Source organism: Mesocricetus auratus, unplaced genomic scaffold, assembly GCF_017639785.1.
Source record: "Mesocricetus auratus isolate SY011 unplaced genomic scaffold, BCM_Maur_2.0 Super-Scaffold_100691, whole genome shotgun sequence".
NCBI classification, from domain to species: Eukaryota; Metazoa; Chordata; class Mammalia; order Rodentia; family Cricetidae; genus Mesocricetus; species Mesocricetus auratus.
The window spans coordinates 52,504,107-52,528,227 of record NW_024429267.1 but is presented as its reverse complement, the minus strand read 5'-3'; the positions used below and the strand labels follow the sequence as shown (position 1 = coordinate 52,528,227).

The 24,121-nt window shown below is 46.7% G+C and overlaps 1 long non-coding RNA gene across 1 annotated transcript; it reads right to left on the bottom strand.

The window, feature by feature from the left end:
• Nucleotides 1–13,590: 13,590 nt before the first annotated feature.
• On the bottom strand, nucleotides 13,591–22,296 carry LOC121137435. Its single transcript, XR_005874654.1, has 3 exons — nucleotides 22,178–22,296; nucleotides 16,533–16,744; nucleotides 13,591–14,191 (listed from the first exon to the last, which is right to left on the bottom strand). It is a non-coding gene; the product is annotated as an uncharacterized LOC121137435 (long non-coding RNA).
• Between the last annotated feature and the right edge of the window lie 1,825 nt (nucleotides 22,297–24,121).

The window sequence follows — 24,121 nt, the reverse complement described above, 5'->3', positions numbered from 1 at the left end:
AAGATCTACCTGCCTCCCAGGTTCTGGGGTTAAAGGCATGTGCCGCCACACTGGGCAACTATTTCAGTTTTAAAACTTAAAAGACCCACACCCTGAGAGAGCCTGTAGTTATGGATAAGATGGTACTATTAGATTGCCTTCTCTTAATGTGACTAACAGTTACTAACTGATAGGGAGCAAAGAAACAAAAGAATTGTTCAGGTAGACATGAAAAAAATTGCCATAGACCAGAAAGACCAGAACTGCAACACAAATTTTCCAAGACCAACTTACAGAAAGAGTAGAAAGGAGAAGGTGGGGTCAAGAGCCTCTCTTCCCAATAGGACTGTGGTGAAGTGCTCGGTGCATTTGATGATACAGCACGGTGATTTCACAGTGCATTGTGGGGCTGCAAAGTTTGCTCTGTGGTTGGCTTGTAGCTCTTCCCTAAGCTGTCTTACTTTGTGGAAAGGGAATCTCCCAGAAGACAAAGAAACTGTCACTGCCTGTGAACATACTGGTTGGAACAGTTCGTTTGAATGGCAGCCCCAGAGAATGGAAACCCTTAAAGACACTCACTGTTACCCTGTTAGGTGAACAGCTCTTCCTCCTGTACAAGCCGTGGAGACAGTTGCCATTTCCTGCTTGTGTGTTTCTCTTAGAGCACGGTTTCCTCAGCAGGTGAGAGCCATAGTTCCTGAGATTGAAATGATGACCTAACCCTCCCTTCTACATTCAAGAGGTGCTCCCTTACAAAACTCTTCCTGACCAGGCATCCTTTACCATGTGTTCTTACAGACAGACCAGTAAACCGAGTTCAGACTGAAGAAACAGTTCTATAACTCATAGGCACACATGTTCAGGCCAGTAGGGAACCCTTGGATAGACAGGGCTTTGACTACTCCTCATTTTTCATATCTCCTGCCCTTTTCATCTCCTAATTTTCTATGTCCCATAATTTCATCCTGATTTTATCAAGAGGACATTGACAAATATGTGTATTACATTATGCAATGCTTGGCTGCAAGTGTCAACTTGATGCAGCCCCAAATCACCTGGAGAATGAGTCTCAATGCGCATGTCTGTAACGGATTGTATTGACCATGTTAACTGATGTGAGAAGATAAAGCCTGAGTTTGGGTGGGGCCTTCCAATATCAACCCAGACAAAAGGAGCAAGTTTTCTGCTTTCTGCTTGCTTAACCTTCACTCTAGCTGATGAGTTCATCTACCCTGTTGCTGCCACTGCTGATTCCCTTGCTGAACTCATTCTGCTGATTCTCTTGCTGATATTAAGTTTTCAGCTTTTTAAGGTGGCCTGGATATGAACAAGTTTCCAGGAATCCAGATTTGAAGTACTGAGGCACTCAGCTTCATAGACCAAATAACTGGGTTCTCAGCCTTTTTGGTGCTACACAGCATTATTGGATGACTCCCCACCATATTGTACAAGCCAACCCAATAAATCTTCTTTTAGCATACATCCATTCTATCTGTTCTTCAAAGATAGAGAATCCTGACTAATACACACCATCATTATCACCATTATCACCATAATCATCACCATCATCACCATCATCATCACCACCATCATCACCACCATCACCACCATTGTCATCACCATCACCACGATCATCATCTCATCCCCAATTTCTTATCACATACTCCGAGTTTTGTCATTGGCATTTTATCTATTTGAACACTGGACATTTCCTCAGGATTAACCCTATGTCCCACTGTTCTGGTTAGTTTTATGTCAACTGAACACATGTGGGAAGAGGGACTCTTAATTTAAAAACTGCCTCCATCAGTTTGGCATGTAGATATGTCTTTAGGGCATTTTCTTGGTTAACTATTGATGTGTGAGGGTCCAGCATACTGTGCATGGTACCACCCCAGGCAGCTGGACCTAAAGAAATCAGGCTGAGCATCCCATGGAGAACAAGTCAGAAAGCAGCACTCCTCCATCTCTTCCAGGGGCAGCAGCGGACGGCTGCATTCTGAGGAGAATGACTAAGGGAGTGCACAGAAGCTCAGCAAGGCAGACAGTAGCTCCGCACAGCACAGAAACGCAGGACAAGGGCTGGGAAGTGGGGTGCTTGGGAATGCTTGCTGCACAAGGGTAAGGTCCTGAGTTCGGATCCCTAGCAGCATAAAACTCAGCATGACTGTAACAGCAGTGCTAGGTGTAGAATCAGGCAGCTCCAGAAACTCACTGGCCAGCCAGCTTACCCTAATTGGAGAACTCCAGGCTGCTGAGTGAAAAAGAAAATCTCTGTTGAGGGAACAAAAGGGAAAGCAGTGCTGGAGAACACTTGATGCTCCTCTGGCCTCTACACACACACACACACACACACACACACACACACACACACACACACACGCACGCACGCACGCACGCACACACGCATGCATGCACGCGCACGCACACACGCACGCACGCACATAAGAGAGAGAGAGAGAGAGAATGCCTCAGGACAGCAGCATAGAGGGAGGAGCATGTGGGTGTGGCCTTGGGAGCCAGCACCGGCAGCCCCCAGGCCTGCCGTGGATCTGCAGGCTAACTCCACAGTCCTCACAGGTTTCAAGCCTACTACTCCATGCGGAAAGTAACTATCACAACTCCCTACTTTTGCCAGCCAGGCCCCATCTTCTGAATGCCCCAATGGCCTTCAAAAGAGCACCACAGACTGGGAACGGAACACTGGGGAGGGCGTGTCTGATTCATGACATCTGCTTTCCACACTCCTCCTCAAAGTCACAGCAAACCTCTGAGACAGAGACACTCAGCAGTGGAGAAATAAAGCCCCCAAATTAGAAAGGATTAAGTGAATTATTGCTGTTTTCAGATGACAAGATTTTATATATACAAAAATCCTCCCCCAAAGAATGGCTGAAGCTGATAAATACATAGGGTGTCAGGATCCGAAATTAGCATATAAATAGTAGCATTTTTATATACCAATAATGAACTTGTTGAAAAGAATTAAACACAGTAATCCCATCCGCAGTAGCTGCAGACACATAAAATGTCTACGAACAGATTTAATTAAATATCTCCACGACGGGAAATTATAAAATGCCAAAGAAAGAAATTGAAGAGGACACGTGAAGAAATGAAAAGGCATTTCATCTTGATGGATGAGAAGAATTAATATTGTTAAAAATCTCCATACTACACAAAGCAATCTACAAATTCAATAAAAACCCCGTTTAGATGCCAAAAATATTCTTTAGAAAATTGGAGGAAAATGTAAAAATTGACACGAAACCAACAACAGCCCCAGGTAACCAAGGTGATTCTGAGCAGACGGCTGAAGCTTGAGGCATCACAGTGTCCGAGCTCAAAACACAGCGGGAGTTTGCAGTGGCCAAGAGTGACGGGTGAATGAGAGCGGCTCCCACAGCCTCAGACGTCTTAATGCTTGGCGCCCGTTACTGGAACTGTTTAGGAAGGATTACAGGTGTGGCCTTCTCGGACTATTGCTGCTGGTGACCCTGCTCAGACACCCCTTAGGGGTGGGGGTGAGAAGACGCAGCGCCCCCGACTCAGGTACTGGGGTTCAGTGAGTAGTAGGAAGTTGGGCCTAACTTTACACCCCTTCCCAAAGCCCCATTGGCTCAGGCAGCTGACTCTGCTGCGTTGTCCTTTCCTCATTGGTGTCTCCGGTCAGGTGTCTCTCCGGCAGTCTCTGGGCTAGAGACAGGCGTGGCTCAGGGAAGAAGTGCCGGCCAAGAGTGCCCATGGGACTGGCCTGAGCAGGGCGGCTGTGGCTAGCCTAAGTTTCTCCTTCACACTATATGCGCCACTTGGGGAAGAGCTTTGCGGTCTCATAGGACTCAGTCAGTTCCCAGCGCTCCCTCTCTCTCTGCCTCGTGGCTGTGGATCAAGATGTGAGCTCTCAGCCCCTCCTTTGCTCTGCCATCGTGGACTGCAACCTTCTGAAACTGTGGGCCAAATCACTTTCTTTTACAAGTTGCCTGGCCAATGTGTTTTATCATAGCAGCGGAAGAGGAATGCAGGCACCCAGGCATCAGTATAACAAGGGACAGCATTTGCCTCCTCCAGGGGCAGAAGCCAGGCAACCGTGAAATGCTGCACTCTGGGAATGACAGAGGCAGAGCACAGGAGTTCGGCTGCAGGAAGTCTAGCAGAATGGTGTATCTTGGGTAAACATTAGGATCAACTAGCTGTTTTTGCTGTATAAGGGAATAGTTGTTTTATGGAAGTACTTAGACCTTGAAGAAATCACTGTGGAGAACAATGATTGTTTTCTGTTGTCTATAGGACTACTTTCTGAAGGAGCTTTACAGTCTTTGTATGACTTTGGTCACGAGATGGTCCTGCACACCTGGAGTGTCTTGCATTATCTGGTGCTGCAAACAGCACACAGTAAGGACTAAAGTCACAGGGTTGTGATGTTTGCATTCACAAAACATATGGGTTATAGGTTAGATTGGGGGCTTTGGCATGAAGAACAAACCACAAAACCACATCTTTGCAAGGCTGTTTGAGGTTCAGTTACTCAGAACTGTTCCTCCCTGCTGCCACACAGCCTGAATGCATCTTGCATTGACCATGTTTCTTTGATTTTCCAGTATAACACAGACCACTGACAGTCGGCAAGGCATTTATGTCCCTGGTGGGGCTCCCCACCTCTAACCATTCCCTGGATGCGAGGTTTACTGAGCACAGTCCGCGTCCTCTGGCTTTGTCTCGCTCTGGCTCTTAGCCCTTGGCCCAGTTCTTGTGCGATGTCTCACGGAACAGCCTGTGCGTGCTTTGTTCTGTCCTCCTGTGAGTCCTGGGATGCCTGAGGCTCTCAGGTTCTGAACCTGTCTCTCTGCCTGTTCCTTGGGAACCGTGTCATACACCTCCTGGCCCCCTTTGGGATGGCTTTTAGAGAACCCCCGACCACTCCTTTCGGATCAAATCTGGCTTCAGTATACCTTGGACCAGGCAGTCAGAGAACCGAGAAAGAATTCTCCACTGTTGTTATTTAGCTTAAGATTAGAAACTAGAAATTAGAAATTAGAAGGGGCAAAAGGTAAAACACGAGCGAGCATGGAACAGAACCGGCGCAGAACTGGCGCAATAGACGGAGCACAAGCCATGGGAAGCACGTTAACCTTAGTTTATTATAGCAGCGGGAGAGCGAAAGGGGTGAGACAGACATGAGAAACGCGTGAGAGAAGAGAGAGAGGAGAGTGAGAGAAGAGAGAGTGAGGTAAGAGGAGTGAGAAGCAGGGCGTTGGTAGCGCACGCCTTTAATCCCAGCACTCGGGAGGCAGAGGCTGGCGGATCTCTGTGAGTTCGAAGCCGGGCTGGTCCGACAACCTCCAAAACAATACAGAGAAACCCTGTCTCGTAAAAACCAAAAAAAAAAAGAAAAAAAAAAGAAAGAGGAGTGAGAGATAGGAAGAGTAGGAGTGGAGAGAGGTAAGAAGAATGAGGTAAGAGAGCGTAAGTGGGCAGGGTCTGTCTTTTAAAGGGGTCCTTTGCACCTGCGTGCAGACTGGTTCTCATGGAACTCTGGGCTGGCCAGAGAACTGCCCGAGTGCATCCTGCCAGGTGACAGGGGCAGGCCAGCATAATGCTTGAGCCTTTCATCCACTCTCTTGTTTGCTTGTTCCTATCTGCTCTCCCTCTCTAAACTTTGGAGATGTCCTGTCTGTATGTTTGTTGCAACGTGGGTGTCAGAGACCGAGAGGCCGGCTTCGTCTTGCTCAGCACAACTGTTCTCCCTTGCGGTGTGTGCTGATCTGACCCTCAGTAAGGTATGCACGGGTCATTTGTCTGTGAGTGAATCTAATTCCAAGTTTCAGAGTTCAATTCCTCTTCCTTTACTTCCCTCGTGGACACGTGTGTTTGCCTGGCTCCTGCGGCCGCCTGTACCCACGTGGACATCTCCCCTCCTGCTCGTTCCCCTCTCCCAGCAGCCGGGGAGACCCACAGCTTAAGCTCAAGCCCACTGTATTCTCCACGTGGCTCTGGCTCTTGCGGCCTGCTGACCTATGGGTCACATCCCTTCCCTTCTTCTGCTCCTTCCCGGCTTTCTCAGCCTGCAGGCCCACTATGCCATCTCTGTTTCTGCCTGCGGTTCTGACGCTTGCTTTCACTATCAACTTCCCCTTGGAACTTACGGGGGTACACACACACACACACTCACACGCACAAACACACGCGCGCACACACGCGCGCACACAAACACACACACAGTTCTCCACTTTGTGAACCCCCTCTTCCTCCACGGAATTAGACTGTATTACAACAGCGTGGCCTCAGTGCAAGTCAGTGACCAAAGTTGGCGAACTTGATTTCCAAATTCTCACAAATTGTTAACAGCTGCTACTGTCACAAAGGGTCCCCAATGTCTTATACCTAAACTTGCTCTGCTGCACTTCCAAAGTCCCTCATATCTAAGGCCCAGCTTCCCCACTCCTAAAAATCTTTTATGTCTATGATTTATTTGTACTCTACTCTCACAAAAAATAATATCTTAAGACTATGCTGTAAACTCATCTCAGGACTTATTAATTGCTCATTGGGTCTGGTTTAAAGTCTGTTAATTTGTAACAAAATTTGGCTTGAAACTTATAACAAAAGGTTTATTAATCAAAATTCTATGCATGGGTGTGTGTGTGTGTATGTATGATTCAACTCTTGTTTATATATATGTATGTGTGCCTGTACATATAAGACATGTATTTAATTCTACATGTGTGTAAATGTAATCTGGACTTAACTCTGTTAAGGAAAACATCTTTAAAGCAACCATGTGATTTCCCTTCATCTTGGCAGATGAACTCATGAGGATGTATGTAGGTGGCCACATGGCTGGCCACCACCTTTGCTAAGGTTAGAGAGTACATATCATGGGACACGTTTTTATGATGATAGAAGTGTAATGTTATTTGTTACAATCCAGTATATGTGATTCAACTCTACTTTAAAATATTCTCTTATATAGTGATAAAAATTTAAGGTCATAAAGGTCTACTCAGATTAACAAGAGCTGAATTAGAGATTTGCATTCTAAGTACTTATGTCTTTGCCAAGTGTTCAACACCAAGCTTCTAGATAATCCAGATAAATGGCAACATATGCTTGATAAATAAGGTATTTGATAAATAAGATTCCTAAGGTCTACTCAGGCTGATGGTAATTTTGTCTAGCTTCACCTTTTCATCTTTGTGCACTAACGTTAAGCTTTAGCTACTTGGATAAACTAAGCCACACAAAAACTGCAAAATTCTATAATGGAATGTTTGGTTCCCTGAGAGGAGCCTTTTCCCAGGGTTGGGCATTTGGGGTGCTTTTCTTTTTCTTCTGTGGAGACAGCCTTGGCAGTTTGGAATAAACTTATTAGATTTTCACACACACACACACACACACACACACACACACACAAATCTGCTTTGATTTCTTTACTGAACTCATTATCTATGATCAAAAACTTTTATTTTGATACTAGAAGAGTTTCAATCCAAAATTTGTTATGTTTTAAGGCTAAATCTAACACAGATGGAATAAGCTACTAACTTATTGTAAACGGTTAAGTTTTATTTTAAAAATGCAAGTTAATTGTCAGTCACCTTAAACAGGAGTGGAATATAAAGTCCTAGTCTTATGAAATCTGCTAACTTATTGTAAACTGTTAAGGAGCACAGGTTAATAGTCATCCTATAAATGATCAATTTCTTTAATTGTAGTCATGCTAAACACTACAGTAATTAAGTACAGGGATAAGGGTTACTTAGCCCCCTGTATATGTTTTCAAAATTAAGTCTAAAACAAGTAACTAGAAACAAGCAAATTTTGTCTATTCACATATACCTAATAGAAAGATGCTTCAGAGATCTGAGAATATGTCATTTAAAGTGTTTAATAAAAACAAAAGCTTTTAATGGCAGAGAAGCATGCCAGCTCCTGGCAGCACCCCTGTCATCTCCAAAGATGATGGGCACAGAAGAACCTCCACTTGGAGGTTGTTTAAATTTGGCAAAGCCAGCCACAGGGCAGAAAAACTTCCTGCCCTTCACCTCAACTGCTGTCAAGACTGTGGACAAGCAGGACACTGGGGAGTTGGTTTCCCTACTTTGCCTAGACAAGGTAGGCTGCCCCCTCCTCCAAGTTCCTACCCCACAGGAAAGTCTGTCAGGGCCTGTTCTGGGCCTGCCAGCCGAAGATCTGATGCTGCCCCGAGACCTCTACCCTCAAGGACCACAAAGGACGCTAGGCTATCTGTCTAGGTAGCCCCCGTCATTTTTAATATATATGGAAGCTGCTTGAACTGCACTTCTGCTTACTCAGGTGACATGTCTCCTTCTCAGATCTCTGATGGTATTTGACAACTAGGCTAGTGATAGTTTGGTCAGTTTAACAGCAGTAACCAAGGTTTCAGCTGCCTTCTCAGTTCTCTTGTGTGTGAAACTCCAGCCAAGGCCTGGAGCTACTACTAGGTCTACACACAGTTCACCTTGTTACCAGACTCAGAAAAGAGATACACTCACAGAACAGATTTCAATGTAACCTTTTACTGTTTCTTTATTTAAAGAATTCACTCTACAATGACTGCCCTCAGGAGTAAACCACCTGTGCCTCCTGGTAAAATATTAGATAGAAAAGAGGTGTAAAGTTTGCGTGAAGATATGAAAGCTTAAGTTGTGAGGATCTAAGAAAACGTTTTAGGGTCTAAGATGTTTTAAATACAAGCTATAAAAGTCTGAGGGTGTGGAAGCGATGATAACAAAGTTACTTAAGGTGGGCAAATGCAAGTTATAAAGTCTAAGGATGAAAAAGCCTAGAGGTGATAAAAGAAAGTAATGTAAGGTCTATAAAAATGAGACATGTTTCAGATTTCTCTCTCTCTCTATTCTACTGTTGTGTTAAGACTCCAAAAGTTCATAGTCTTAATATTAATCAATGGAATTATGATAAGCTATTAATCTAGTAAAGTACAACTAGTATTATCATAGTCAACAAGATCAAGATCTTAGATTGCCTTTGGTTGTTTTCTAAGTATATACTTAAAAGTGCTTCTCATTGTGCTAAAAACATCTGTCTAATCTATATTCTATATACATCCAGTCTTCGGGATGGAGGAAAGAGTGTTAATGCTTTTAGCCAGAAGCATTTCTGGGTCCCCTGTGACTCAAAGGCGTGAGTCTATTGCCTTTTCTACAATGTGGGTTTCAGTATAGATTACAAATAATGTGAATGCTAGCATGTCTAAAACTTACTTTGTTGTTTTTTTTTTTGTAAACTCAGAAAAATTGTTGTCAGCTCCAGGCAGTCAAACGCAGGTCAAATGGACTCCTGATAAGTGCTGTCAATCAGTACCATGAGTTTCCCCACCTACAGCCTGTTCCTGAGTGGGGATCTCCCCCACCTTTCTCAGATCTCGAGAACCCCCTCAATTAACAGAATCTAAGAAAATTTTCACCCTAAAATGTTTTAACTTTATTTTCTGCTAGCTTCCTGCCAGTTCCCCTCAAAATTTGCATCCCAGACAGCTTCAAAGTGGTCCAACTTCACAGACTGCTTCAACTAGACCTGCACTTTCCTAGCCCCAGGCGGTCCCACGGGGCCTGAACAGTGAGTGAAACAGCCAGCTATCCCAGGACTTGGCCAGCATCCTAGCTGTCACAGGTCCCCCTAAAGTGCCGACCCCCCCCAGTCAACAGGAAGCAGTCTAGAGAACACAGTGTCCCCATCCCCACTTCACCAGCTCCCCTTCCTATTTCCTCCCCGTTTCATAACAAACGAAAGGGAGGAATGGTAGTTCCTGTGGCGGCGGCAGCCTTCCTCTGCCAGCAAGGCAGTCACATCAGTCCCCGTGGCCGGGTGCTTCAATGGCAGCTATCTAGGGTGGACACTCCTGAGAAGCGCCTGCCAGGCTCAGCTGGCTCTCTTGCCTCATGCTCCTCTCTTGCCTTTGTGTCTCTCTTCTTCTTACTGTCTCTTCCTTGTTCTCTTTGTTTGTCTGTCTGTCTGTCTGTCTGCCTCTCTCATGTCCCTCTTGCACTAACTCTGTTGTGAGTGGCATGTTTGCTTAGTGGAATGCCTTGGCAGGGCTCGAAACTTACCCACTTCACCTTTCTGTTTTTATTCTTTTACAGATACACACATACACACACACACACACATAGGCTCACACATACATATATACACACACACATACAGACATACAGACACAGACACACACACAGGCTCACATACATACATATATACACACACACATACATACACAGACACACACATACATACATATACACACACAGGCACACGCATACATACATACACACAATACATACACAGACACACAGAGACATATATAGCACAGACACACATACATCCATGTGTACACACACACACATGCATAACAGACACATACATATACACACACACATACATGCATGAGTATATATTTTTAAGATATGGAATCAGCCAAAGGTTACATCAAGCAATGAAAGCATAAAGAGCATTGCATATAAACAGGTTGGAAAGCAGCTCCCTCATTAGGAAAGCTGATCATCATTTGCAGCAACATGGATGGACTCAAGGACATCGCATCAAGTGAAGCAAGCCAGATGCGCCCATGTGTTCTCACGCCTCTGTGGAAGCTAACACATTCCATCTCCGTCGGGCTGTGGTGGCGCACGCCTTTAATCCCAGTACTGGTGAGGCAGACACAAGTGGATCTCTGTGAGTTCCAGGCCAGCCTGGTCTACAGAGTGAGTTCCAGGACAACCAGGGCTACACAGAGAAACCCTGTCCAACCCTCCCCCCCCAAAAAAAACCAGACCAAACTTTCATGCCATAGCAGTCCTCCATATATTAGTGGCTAGATAGGGTGAGGTGATAAGCAATCGTGACTGTCAGGGTGCAGTAAGAATGCACCTGTCATGCCAATAATGACATCTTCAGTCCGTCTGTGACATTCCTACTCCCATCACTTAGCCTATTTCTCCATGAGTTGCCCTTGTTTTGGACACTTTATATAAAAGAATCCTAAAGGAAGACATCTTTTGTATCTTGACTCATCTACTTGATGTGTCGTTGAGATTCACCTACTTCAGGGTTAAAGAAACCATTTTCTCTCGCCAGTACCACTCAAGCCTCGGAGAAGCAGAAGCGACACAGGAAATTTTTGTAGACTTAGTTTCTTGAGCAATGTAGCTTACCTGTAGCTTACGAGGAACCAAAATAATATTGATTGAAGTAAAAACACAGGCTCTATTTCTCACTGCTCAGATTCCTCATCACACTGGTTAGTCACCGCAGGCCCTTCATCATCAGAAGGGATCCCAAAATACCATCACTCTTAGACATTTCCCTAACCGCAGATAAACCTTCCTCCAGCTATGCTGCCCTCCCTCTTCCTGCCTGTGCCTCTTGTGTACATGTATGTGGAAGGTTTGGGGCTCAGGGGACACTGAGGTGGATTATTCTTTGGAGTAAGAGAAGCTTATTACAAAGTTACTGACTCCATGGATGGACAGACAGCAGCACCGCAGGGGATCCAGTAAGGCACATTTCCCATGCAGGCAATCAGGATTTCCCTGGCACTGGACAGTGGGGGAAGGAAGAGAATTCTAGAGAAGGAAGATGTGATTGGGAGGATATGGGGGGAAGAGGGGTGCATCTTCTGGTGTCCTCAGGCAGTCTGACAACCGAAGCCCGTAAGCTTCCTGGGGGGGGATAAACATGCAGCCTGCCACTCTCTTGGCATCTGGACACTGGGGGTCAGTTGCAGACTCTGAGGGGTCATTAGCAGGCTCACCACTTCCTCCACAGCCACTGAGGGAGGCCACTGCAGGGGGCGTGGCCTCAAAGGCAACAGTTCATCCTATTGACTCTCTAGCTTGTTCTCAAAGACTCTTGACCTCCTGCAGCAGAACCGCTTTACAGACACCAAAACAATGATCTAACATACAAACGAACCAGGGCCTCCTCTAGGGGTTAATAATGGGCTCAGATGGAAACACAAGGAAAGTTTTAGTAGAGTTTAAAAGATAAACCCCAGAGGCAGGTGAGCTGTAAATCCTTCAGCAACTGCGCAGGGCAGAATGAGACAGAAAGAAAAAGGACCTTGGCATTTAAGCCGGCACGGAGGTCAGACGGGTTGACACGCAGCTCCATGGAGGCACTAGAGAATGAATAAGGAAGCCTGAAATGTTGGAGGGGAAGCCCAAAGTGTTAACGAAGGAATGTTTAGACATGAGATTTAAAGAATAAAGGAAGTTTCATCTTTTTGAATGATTCAGGAAAGCAGGCCGACTTACCAGCTGTGTGGCTGCGTCCCTGTCAGCTTTTGTACAAAGGGAAGGGATTTGGGGAAGGGAATCTCAGTAAGGGGCTAATAGATCCACTCAGCTCCCCGGCATGGATAAGGGGAGCCCGCCTTCCTAGGAGTAATGGCTACTGACTGACCCATCCCTACTGCAGTACTAGGTCTCTAACCCGACAAGAGACTGTGTCCTGCAGCCTTTACTGCTAACATGACTATATTGAAGACTATAAAATTTGGTCATTTGAGTGTCACCTTCTAAATAGATTCCAATAGGAAAGAGAAAAATTCTCTTTAAATTTTTGACACATTTGACGGGCAAACAGTCGTCTGCTTCTGCTGAGCAAATCCAAGGAGGATAGCGTCATGTTTTTGCATGGTGCTTTGTGTTCCCATCACTCCATTGAGTCGCCAAGGCACACCATGGCTTAGTAAGATGTTGATGCATTTATTTTTATAAAATGATGATAAGAACTTTAAGCTCTAGATAAAATTAGGGCTTTGGGCATATTATAAAGAGAATTTTCTAACCTGACTGGGGCTTGCTGTGGTTTGAATGTGAACTATGTCTCCTCTAGGTTCACCTGTTTGAATGTTTGGTTCCCAGCTAGCAGTGCTGTCTGGGAAGGTTTGGAATCTTTATGGCCTTGCTGGGGAAAGTATGTCACTGGGACGGGCTTTGAGGGTTTACTTCCTGGCCCTACTTCCTGTCATCTCCCTCCGTTTCCTGATGCTGGGCCAGCATAGACTCTATCTCCCTGGAATTGTAAGTCAATTCCTTTTATCTCATAAGCTGCTTTGTTGGGGTCTTTCATCACAGCAACAGAAAAGAAATGAATGCAGGGCTCATAAGCAACCAGACCAGCAGTGTCTCCCAAGATAGGAATCACACCAGTACTGCTGGGTCTCGCCACGCATTGAGGTTTGCACGGCTGTTATGAACTCCATTGCTAACAGCACGATTTATCTCCTGACAGCACACACAGGCCACTCATGACATCACTGTGGTCATCTGAGGGACAGTGCAGTGCTAGACAGCTCCACACAAAGCGAGAGCAATAATGCCAAGTCCAATTTTGTAAGCCATGCAAGAAAACGGGATCTGCAAGTTTTTTGGCATAAAGTCTGAATCCAAATGAGAGAGAGAGAGGGAAAGAGAGGGAGGGAGGGAGGGAGAAAGAGAGAGAGAGAGAGAGAGAGAGAGAGAGAGAGAGAGAGAGAGAGAGAGAGAGAGAGAGAGAGAGAGAGAGAGAGAGAGAGAGAGAGAGAGAGAGAGAGGAGAAGGCAGGGTTTAAATGGAATCAGATTCAACCGAACAAAGAAAAGGAGAAGACAGAATCTTGTGGCTGTAGTATAACCTGCCAGTTCAAAGCTGGGTGATATGGGATGGGAAGAAAAGATGGGAACATAAGACCTGCAAATGGAACCAAACGGGCTCATCTTACAGAAAAATGACCGTGACACAAACAGCATCCTGCTTAGATCTTGAAGTTCCATCTCTCTCTGCTCCCTGCCTGCCTGAGGCTTCTAGGGAACACAGGGGCCACCAAAAACAAACAAACAAACAAAAACATATTCCATATCTTTGAAAAGGTGTACCTCATATAGACTATGGGACACTACCGCTGGAGTTTGTACAATGCCCTTTGGTTGATTAATTGATTCCCTTTTCAAGATAGACGGTTTCACCCCTTCTTAATCGTGGTTCAGTTGTAGTGAGTGTATTTGCACTGTTCTACAACCAGTCTCCGGAACTCTTCGCATTTCACAGAAGTGAAGCTGAGAAACAGTGGATGGGAGACAGCTCCTCCCGGCCCCTCTCATTTCCCATCCCTCAAACCACCCTTGTACTTCTGTCTCCATGAATCCAGGTACTCTATAGCGTCGGCGGCTGGTGAGATGGCTCAGTTTTTCCTGCACCTGCCAAATAAGAATGAGAGTGTGAGTTTGGATCCCCCGCACCATACCCCAGCCATGGTCAGTGATGCCCGTCTGTAACCCCGGTGCTGGAGAGTGAGAGACAGGCAGACCCACAAACTCCTTGGCTTAGCTGACTTCATGAACTCTATATTCTGTGAGGGGCCCTGTCTTAAAAAAAAAAAAAACAAGGTGGGGAGCAATTGAAGAAGACATCTGACATGTGTATGCACACATTACACACACATGTGCAAGTACGCAGATCTCACAGGAAAGGAATCACACAGACGCAGTGTGTTCTTTCTGTGACTGACTGACTTGTTTGGTTTATCCGGTTATCCTCCAAGTCCATCCATGCTGATGTTATGGGCTAGGCTTCCTTCTTCTCAAGGCTGAGTACCACTCCCTTTCATTTGCATACTGCCTGCTGTATTGTTTATCCGTTCTTCTACTGATGGGCATCCCTTCCCCTCCCCTCCTTTTTCTCCCCCACCCTCTATTCCTAACTATACCCTATCCATTCATTATGCATATGGTTGATTCAAATCTCCAAGCCTTCTTTAGAAGCCTCACATGAAACTTCCTATCCCGACTCCAACACCCCAAGACAGGGATAGACAAAGCCAACTGGCCATTCAGGGATGGCAGCAGCTAAGTCGTGGCCAATAGAGGCAGGGCTTGAAGGGCACATTGATTTGGTGGCAGTTTTCTGAAAAGGGCGAATCAAGGCTCTGTTGACACTGGATAAAGACTGAGGAGAGATAGAAAAAAAGCTTGCAAGTATAATTTATCTAATGCCTGACCATACCTCTTCCTTCTTTTTCTCTGCTGGACCAAAGCTCTTATCTCTATACTAGCTTTAGATATTGTTCTTTTGGGATTGTCTCTCTATGCCCCCTGAAGACTGGTAACCAATGCCTGTATAGCCATGGGACTGGTTTCTGCACCAGAATTGCAATGTGCCAAAGCATGTGAATCCTGGGGGAGATCCTTCTTTAAAACAAGGATTTCATGGGGATGAAGAGCTGGCTCAGCAGTGTCTACTGGCTGCTCTTCCACATGACCTGGCTCAGCTCCCATGTGACAGCTACCAACCATCTGTACTTTCAGTTCCTGTGATAGGGTGACCTCTTCTGGCCTCTGCAGATACTGCATGCACAAGGTGCACATGCATACACACAGGCAAACACTATATACACAAAGTAAAAATGAATATTAAAAGAACAGATGTCTGTTTGGGCTCACAATGCAGAAGGTGTGGGTTCAGCCTTCATGCAGGCAGAGTCTCCAAACACCACAAGTTAGGGACAAGGAGCGCCTAAGTCTATCTGGGACAACATCTCTCTTTGCTCATAGAGACACTAGGCTTCAACCATGAGAGCTCCACTCTGAGGACCTTATTTTATCCTAATCACATCACAGGTGTCCTGACCCCTGCCTAGGGTCTTGAAAGATAGGGTCCTCATGAAGAACATCCTATGTCGGGGACTCTCTGGTCCCTAGGGCTAATCTCTGCTCCCACAAAGCACATCTGTTCTGTCTCAGCTGTTCTTAACAAGTCTGATGCTATAGCTGTGAACACCGGGTTAGGTATAGACTACAAGTCCCTTACCATTGTTCACACATGCAGACACTAAGGGACAATGAGCTTTGTTGGATCCTCATCGGCATCCAGGCACAGGGCTAAGTGCTTAAGTTGTCATTTATCCCTTAAACCCCTCCCTCACATCAACTACAATCCTCAGGGCAACCCTGGGAAGAACTGGTTGCTCCAATTTGTAGCTGAAGGGCAAAAGAGGAGGTTAACTCATTTCGCCTGAGTTAGAAGCAGGTGCACGTGAAGCTCACATCCAGACCTTTCTAACACCAACCTTTATGTAGCACCTCAACATAATACTTCACCCTTGTACGCGCTGCTATGACTTTGGTTCATGTTTCCATTGCTGGCATCTGCACTATAATACCAGGGCTCCCAACGCTGCAGATTTTCTATCCTGTTTTCTATTTCATGCCTTGGGTTAGACATGGAGCTATAAAAAGAGTGAAATGCCCAAGGGATAAAGGATTCCTAATAGTGTTTGAATGCTGAAGGAAATTCCCTAGACATATACCCAAGGCATGGGGAGGCTTAAATAAGCAGACACCAGTGAGGAAGGTCAGAGGTCCAGATGAATTCTATCAAAGGAAGGAATCTTTAGGAGTCTAGATCTCTATAGCACACCCCCCCCCTCTTTTATTCATTCTTTTTGTTGCTGTTTGCTTGCTTGGCGATTTTTTGTTGTTGTCCTTTTTAGATACATGGCCTTTGGCCTTACTGTGTAGTCTTGGGTCATCTGATACTCACTCAGTAGCCCTGGAAAGCCTCCAGCTCACTGTAGTATTCCTTCCCCAGCCTCCCACATGCTGGGATTATAGGCATGTGCCAAGCCTGGTTCAGTTCTGCCCCCTCTTCTGAAAGGAAAACACACAAGAGATGGAGAATCCCAACATCCAAGACAGCCAGGAGGTCTACAGGGTCACAAGCACATTCACTTCTGCTGTTGTTTCTGGAAGGTGCTGCAGCAAAATAAGAAAGAGATATGCTTGCTGGCCGTGCAGGTGCACACATAGGTAACCTTAGCACTTGGGAGGTGGAGGCAGGAGGATCAGAAGTTCAAGGTCATCCTCAGCAGCATAGAGAGTTCAAGGACAGCCTGGGCCTAGAAGGCAGAAGACTCTAGGTGCATATGAACATCACACACACACACACACACACACACACACACACACACACACACACACACGCGCGGAGAGAGAGAGAGAGAGAGAGAGAGCCATGCTTGACTCTTTGACTCTTATACCTCACTATTTGAATTGCCTTTTTTGGGGGGAGGGGAGATGGTATGGTGAGTGGGTGAGTGGTCATCATTGTTTATCATCCCTGGAGACAGATGGAGATGACATCCCATCCCAGGAAGATTTTAGGGCCCTGGATTCAGAGCCGGGGCTTCCGGGTTCATCTGAGTCTGCAAGGCTGAGTTGTGGCCAGTGAATCTCTGTCTCATCTCAAAGATGAGCAGTCATCTTGTGTGATGCTCAAAACCCTTCACATGAAAATGGCAGGCTCTGCAGTCTAAACTTAAGTAAGAAGGGCCAACTGAGTCTGCACTCCATTTACTATTTTGTGCCCAGGTATTTTTGTTACAGACCACATAAAAGTATATATGTATATGACTATGTGTGGGAGTGTGTGTGTGTGTGTGTGTGTGTGTGTGTGTGAACATGGGCATGCAGAGACCAGGAGACAACCTCAAGTGTCATTCCTTAAAGTCACCATCCATTACAGTTTTAACACAGGGTCTCTCAGTAGCTTGGGGCCCTGCGAGCTGTGTGGCTGACCACTGAGCCCCTGGGATCCTCCTGTCTCCGCTTCTCAGCACTGGAGTTAGAGGCATGCACCACCATGCCATGGCTTTTATACATGTCACTGGAGATTAAACCCAGGATCTCAACTCTTAGAGGCAAGCACTTTAGCAACTTAACCGTCTCTCCATCGCTCACCAAACACCCTTATAAATGTAAGTGCACATGGAATTCACGTCATGTCCTACAGACTTTTAGAAGACAGTCTGGTCCCTGGAAAGCATGGAGGAGTGTTGCTCCCCTTTGTCATTCTCCTGCTCCCAGGAGGTTGATCTGAGTGGACAATGCCAGCGGAGTCCTGGCCCTCTGGTTCGCAATGGGGTCCCATGATGGGAAGTGCAGTGGTAGGCAGAGAGGGCCAAGGAGACAGATGCTTGAGTGCTCCTCCCAGCTTCCCATCGGGCTCCGCCTACTGACTGGAGGCCTCAGCACCCCTAGTGCTGCCTGCAACCACCAGCCTCTTCAAGCTTCCTTTAAGCGTTGCTTTCCTGCCCACAGGTGTAGATTTGGGTCCCCAATCCCAAGCCCCCATACTCCTGGCCAATGTGATATCCCTGTACAGTCCCTGCCGAGGTCCTTAACAACGCTGTGCCCTTGTAAATTCTCACCCTCTGCTGCGGCTGGGCCTCCCACTGATCTAGCTTTGGACACAGACAAGTGCATTAGAAAACTGGTCAAACAGAACCAGCTGGTTGAAGGGGAGGATGGAGCAAGGGACTCTGGAGCACTGTGAAGGTCGTTGCTGAGGGATGACAAGGAGGTGTGAACCTTGGCTACAAGGTGCATTAAGGACTTTCCACGCCCTCTTACCTGCTCTGCACAGAGAAAGAAAAAACAACAACAACAACAACAAAAAACAAAACAGATGCATTTTCCAGCAGCGGATCCTGGGAGCACAAATGTTTCACTAGAAAGCTAATACCCACATCTACCAGCAAGATTTAAGACCAGTGGGACGGAGGAGGCAAGGCTGCCAACTCTCTGGTGTGCCTCACCTAATTCCCTGGGGACTCTTGGATGGCGTGCATTTCTGGGTTTCCCCACTAGAGAGCTGACGGAGTATGGATGGTTTTGCCCCACCTCTCAGCAGTCATTGATTGGCAGCTGTTTCCAAGGGAACATATGGAAGTTTTCCTGGGGAGACTCAAAGAAATATCTATTCATTCCAGATAGATATGGTACGTTTGAGAGGCCAAAGAAACAATTGTCCCCAAGTCTGGCTTGGAGAACCGCAGAGTGTGTTAGGCTTACACACAGGAATGCAGATGACTCAAAGGCGGCTTACTGCATCCCTGGAGTTCCCTAAAGGCCAGAGCATCTTCCTCCGTGTGGCTGCTGCTGCCTGTCTAGTCTTAGGATGTGGCCTTGAGAATAGCATTGTGTATTTCACCCCCTGACTCTCAGGAGCCTCCCGCCTCCCTCCAGGAGGGGATGTTTGGGTTGGAAAGAAATTACTCCTCAAAGAACACAATGTCCAGAGTGAGGCCTGGAAAGCAGGGAGCAGCCCAGCCCACAACACAGGAGCACAGAGAGGTGTGGGTGTTGGCTGGATGAGTGGGTGTGCACCTACTGTGGTCCCTTTTCTCTGCCTCTGGTCCACTGCTATGTAGACAAGCGGCCAGAGCAAGCTCCCACCGCTGGGCCTTGCCTGCCATGACAGACTCAGATCCTTCCAATACAGAGAGCCAGAACAAATCTTCCCTTACCAGTGGGTATGCATATGGGCAGTCCAAGGACTGCATGTGTGCAGTCCATAGAAAATACCAGTGTCCCAACATGCTGTGCGGAAGGTGGGAAGGTGGCAGAAGAAAGTGGGGTGCCTCTGAAGAATGGCTTCAACCACCTGTGTTTAAGGGAACTCTAGAAGAAATGAGTGTGGCTGGGCGGTGGTGGCACACGCCTTTAATCTCAGCACTCGGGAGGCAGAGGCAGGCGGATCTCTGTGAGTTCGAGGCCAGCCTGGTCTACAGAGTGAGATCCAGGACAGCCTCCAAACAATACAGAGAAACCCTGTCTCGAAAAAACAAAAACTAAAACTAAAACTAAAACAAAAAAGAGAGAGAGAGAGAAATGAGTGTGTTTTGTAGACTGTACAGGGGGAGCTTCTCATGCAGCTGAGTTTGTGGATGGAAAATCCACTTGGAACCCTGTGCACTCAGCGACAGGAGACAGACACCTGCTCACACTAGCACAGGCCAGTGGGAGACTCCATTGGAGGCACAGGGGGGGGGTATTTGGTAGAACTTAGACTAGAACTAACCCTTGTTATGGCCCAGCCAGAGTCTGGGATAGTGCCAGGAGCCCAAGGCAGCAAATCTCCCGCCTTGGATGGGGTTTGGTTCCACCTCCCTCCTTGGATGGGGTTTGGTTCCACTCTCTAGGTTCGGCTTTGGCCTCCTCCTTGTTCACTGTCTCTGCTACCGCATGCTGCCACCCCCACCCCTACTCCTATCGCACCCCTCCTATTTTGGATACAAAATTCAGGTTGGTAGAAACACACCCACGGATTCTGAGACTGAATGATAAAATGGAGTTCCTCCCCTGGTATTCTGGGATCTTTTTAAATCTTGAAGATCTTTAAAATTTATTTTTATGTGTATGGGTGTTTTGCCTGAATGAGTATATGTGCACTATGTGCATGCAATGCCTGAGGAGACCAGAAGAGGGCACTGGATCCTCTGGTATCGGAGTTAGAGTTGGGAGGGGTCATGTGGGTGTTGGGATCCAAACCCAAGTCTCTCTAAGAGCAGCATACACTCTTAATCACTAAGCCATCTCTCCAGTCACTTCAGATCTTTACATTTCAAAGTATGTTTTTTAATCACAGAACATGAAGATATCTTTTTAAAAATAAATTGTGTGAGTGCATGCCAATTGTGTGGGGGTACCCACAGAGGCCAGAAGGGGTATCGTGGCCAGAGATGTAAGTGGTTGTGATCCTCCCAATGTGGGTGTCAGGACCTGAACTCAAGACCTCTGGAAGAATAATGCATTCTCTCATCCACTGAGCCATCATCTCTCCAGCCCTAGAGAAATGTATTGTGAGAATCTAAATGCATTATGCCAATCTAAAAGTAGCTGTTCAAAAGAGAGCCTAAAGCAATTTAAGTTTTATGTCTGGAGGAACCCTCAACCCATGAAGTCTTCCACACAGTATATACTCATTTTTTTTTCTGGAGTTTAGAAAATTAAGACAAAATGAGTTGACTGCTCCCTGTGCTTAGAGCCATAATTCTCTGATTTTGATTGATAAGGAAAACCTTCTGAGCATGACCTGAGGTGTGCCAGCGCACCACGCTACCCTGCTGAGCTCCTCTCCAGAACCCCGTGTGAGCAAGAATTTCTGCAAAGAAGCTGTGACTAGAAAGGCTGGTGTACTGATTAGACCATCCGTGGTGTGGAATGGTTGGGATGTTGCAAGTCCAGAAACATACTGTCCTGGGTTGTCTTTAGCCCCCACCCCCAACGCTATGTATTGCCCTCCTCTGGATATGACCTAGCATCTTTGGGGCCATCAGGTAAACCCTTTGGAAAGCGCAAACAAACTGCTAGTTTCTATGAACTGAAGAGCTAGGAATGTCATCAGACAGCATCTGAGGCCTGTAACTGAGCTTTGTCTACTCTTCTGTGCCCTGCCTCTTTGATAGTTCAGCCAATGGGTCTAAAAAACACCTTGATTTATGACTTTCTTTCTTCTGTTCCTGTAAAAGAGGTAAACAGTCCGTAGTCTGAAACCTATCACTGGGCAAATATTAACCGATGATTTCCACACTTGTCACACAAATTGATCAGGAACCAAGTCCTTTGCTCTCTTTCAGCTCTTCCGCAACTTGTCTGGATGCCAGACCGGAAGTTCAAAGCACAGGCAGCTGTGCCTCCATGGTCACCAGAGTGTCTAAGCTCTCCCCTAGAAAACCACAGGTCTCACCAGACCTTCAGCCTCCAAGCCAATAGCACTGACTTAGAAAGACCTTGATTCCCTTGATTCCCTTAAAGGCCACACCACATCTGGATGTCACACCACATCTGGATGCCACACCACATCTGGATATCACACCACATCTGGATGTCACACCACATCTGGATGCCACACCACATCTGGATATCACATTGTATCTGCATGTTTTCACTACACTTCAACTCTTCCTATCAGGAACATGATGTGTCTAATACTGGGTTACAATTAGATATGAGCAGGAAAACTCTGTTAGGAAGACTGTGGTCCTAGGAGGACCACCATGCAGGCTCTGTGAAGTCACATAGAAATGCATGTCCAGTGCCCAGCATATAAGACATAGCTGTCTGTCAGACATCAGGCCTGCTGTGTGCAGCTGGAAGTTCTCAGTCACTGTTGTAAAGTCCTTACCAGGTGTGTGTATGTGTGTGTGTGTGTTCACAAGTATCTATGTGTTCCTGTATGTGTATATGGGGAGACTGTTGTCTATATGTAACAAAGAATGTCCTCGGGCATTATTCCTGAGATACTCTCCACATTGCTATCTGAGACGGGGCTATCACTGGCCTGGAGTTCCCAGAGTCGGTTAGATGGCTGACCAGTGAGCCCCAGGCATCAAAGCCCATGCTCACCTTATCAGCAGCAGAATCACAGTGTACACCAGTGCCTCTGGCTTCTTTTGTATGGATTCTGGGATTTGAACTCAGGTCCTCATGCTTTTAAGACAGGCACTTTACTGATGAACTGTCTTCACAGCCTATGACAGTGGAATTTTAAAAAAATGTTACATTAGTTTATTCAGGTGTGTGTCTGCATGTGTACATGTGTACATGCACATGCCACAGCACATGCATGGAGGTCAGAGGACAGCTTGCCAGTTGGGCCTGTCCTTCCACCTTGTGGCTTCTGGGGATGGAAGTCAGCCGTCATGCTTGGCTGCCTCATCCGCCCCTCGGGTTCTTAGTAATAACTGTGGTCCAGGACTCTAGAACCAAACTGGAGTCTCCTCCCATCCCTACCTCCCCCCCACTCATCCCCCTCCCCTTGTCTCTGTCTTTCCTCCGTTGGGAGATTTGCAGAAGCAAAGAGGCCACCGAAAGGAGCCCAGGCTGGGCTTATTAGAGTTTTATTTGTCATCCACAAAATCACGGACGTGGATTTCTTGTCCTCTATCTTCCTCCTTGTATGAGAAAATAACTAATAGCGAGTTGACGCGCCAGGTTTAATTTTTAAGACAAATTAATTTTAGGGGGGAAATACAAGTCAATGCAAATCCAATGCTGCTCCGCTTATCTACCTAATTCAATAAGCCCTCCCCAAATACCTGGCGTAGACCACCCCTTTTCCTCTGCCTTTCTGCCCCAAGAGCAATTTCTTCACAAACAGATTCCACTTGGCTTCCAGTGGGGGCTAAGCACAACTTGCAGTCATTCTGTGTCTCTCTAGCAGGCACTCTCAAACACAATCTTCCCAATTTACACAGAGACCCCCTCTCCTTCAAGAGAAAGCAGAAGGCTTACGGCAGATAGTGACTTCCAGATTCAACTGTGGCGGTCAGGAGGGGGCCGTAGGGGGGCTGTAGATCCCCACCCACCAACCCTGACGACCCAAGGCTGAGCCCCAGATCTACATGGCGAAAGAGAAAATGGCTCTCACCGGTAATCCTCTGACCTCCGTGTATATGTGTTGCATGAGTACACTGTAAACAAACAAACAAAATGAGTGACTAAGATGTAAACTAGGTGCAGAGTACCTGAGTTGAGGGAGCAAGTCTCATCGCCTCTGGTCTCCACAGGTGAGCATCATGGAAGGAGGCAAAGAGGAGGGTGGGGCGCCCCAAGTGTGAGGGCAGCCTGGGGTAGATAGTGAGTTCAAGGTCAGCTTGGGCTGCACAGTGAGATTGTCTCAAGTATGAAAGAGAGATAAAGGGAGGGAGAGAAGAGGAGACAGGGGACTGGAGGGGAGGGGAGAGGAGGGGAGGGGAGGGGAAACTGTAGGGAAGTTTGGGAGGAGAAACTGGAAGAAAGGAAGAGAAGTAAAGGGAAGAGAGGGGAAGGAGAGGAGGGGAGGGGAGGGAAGGGAGAGGAGAGGAGAAGAGAGGAGGGGATGGGAGGGAAGGGAAGGGAAGGGAAGGGAAGGGAAGGGAAGGGAAGGGAAGGGAAGGGAAGGGAAGGGAAGAGAAATTAGTTGGATTGAGCCCATACATTCCTATGACTGAATTAACAATTATGTTTCCACACCTGAACCCTTACATTACTGCCTCTGAGAAACCCTCTGTGGCCTCTCCTCCTACTTAGGGATATCACATTGGTTTCTATGATTCTCATCATTGCTGTATCTTCTTCTACACATCATCCTGATGCTCATAAATCTCTATCATAGCAAGCCATCTGTGCTCCCCTCCCAAAGGCCAAGTGCCCTCTCCTCTCTGGGCTCTCCTGCCTTGGCGGAGGAGGGCATACAGGGTAGCACAGTTGCCATGGTCCAAGACAGTGCAGAGGTAAGCATTGCAGTATAGCGGGCAGTGAGCTCACGGAAGCTTGGCTCCAGTGAGAATCTTAGAATGGCTTGGAAAT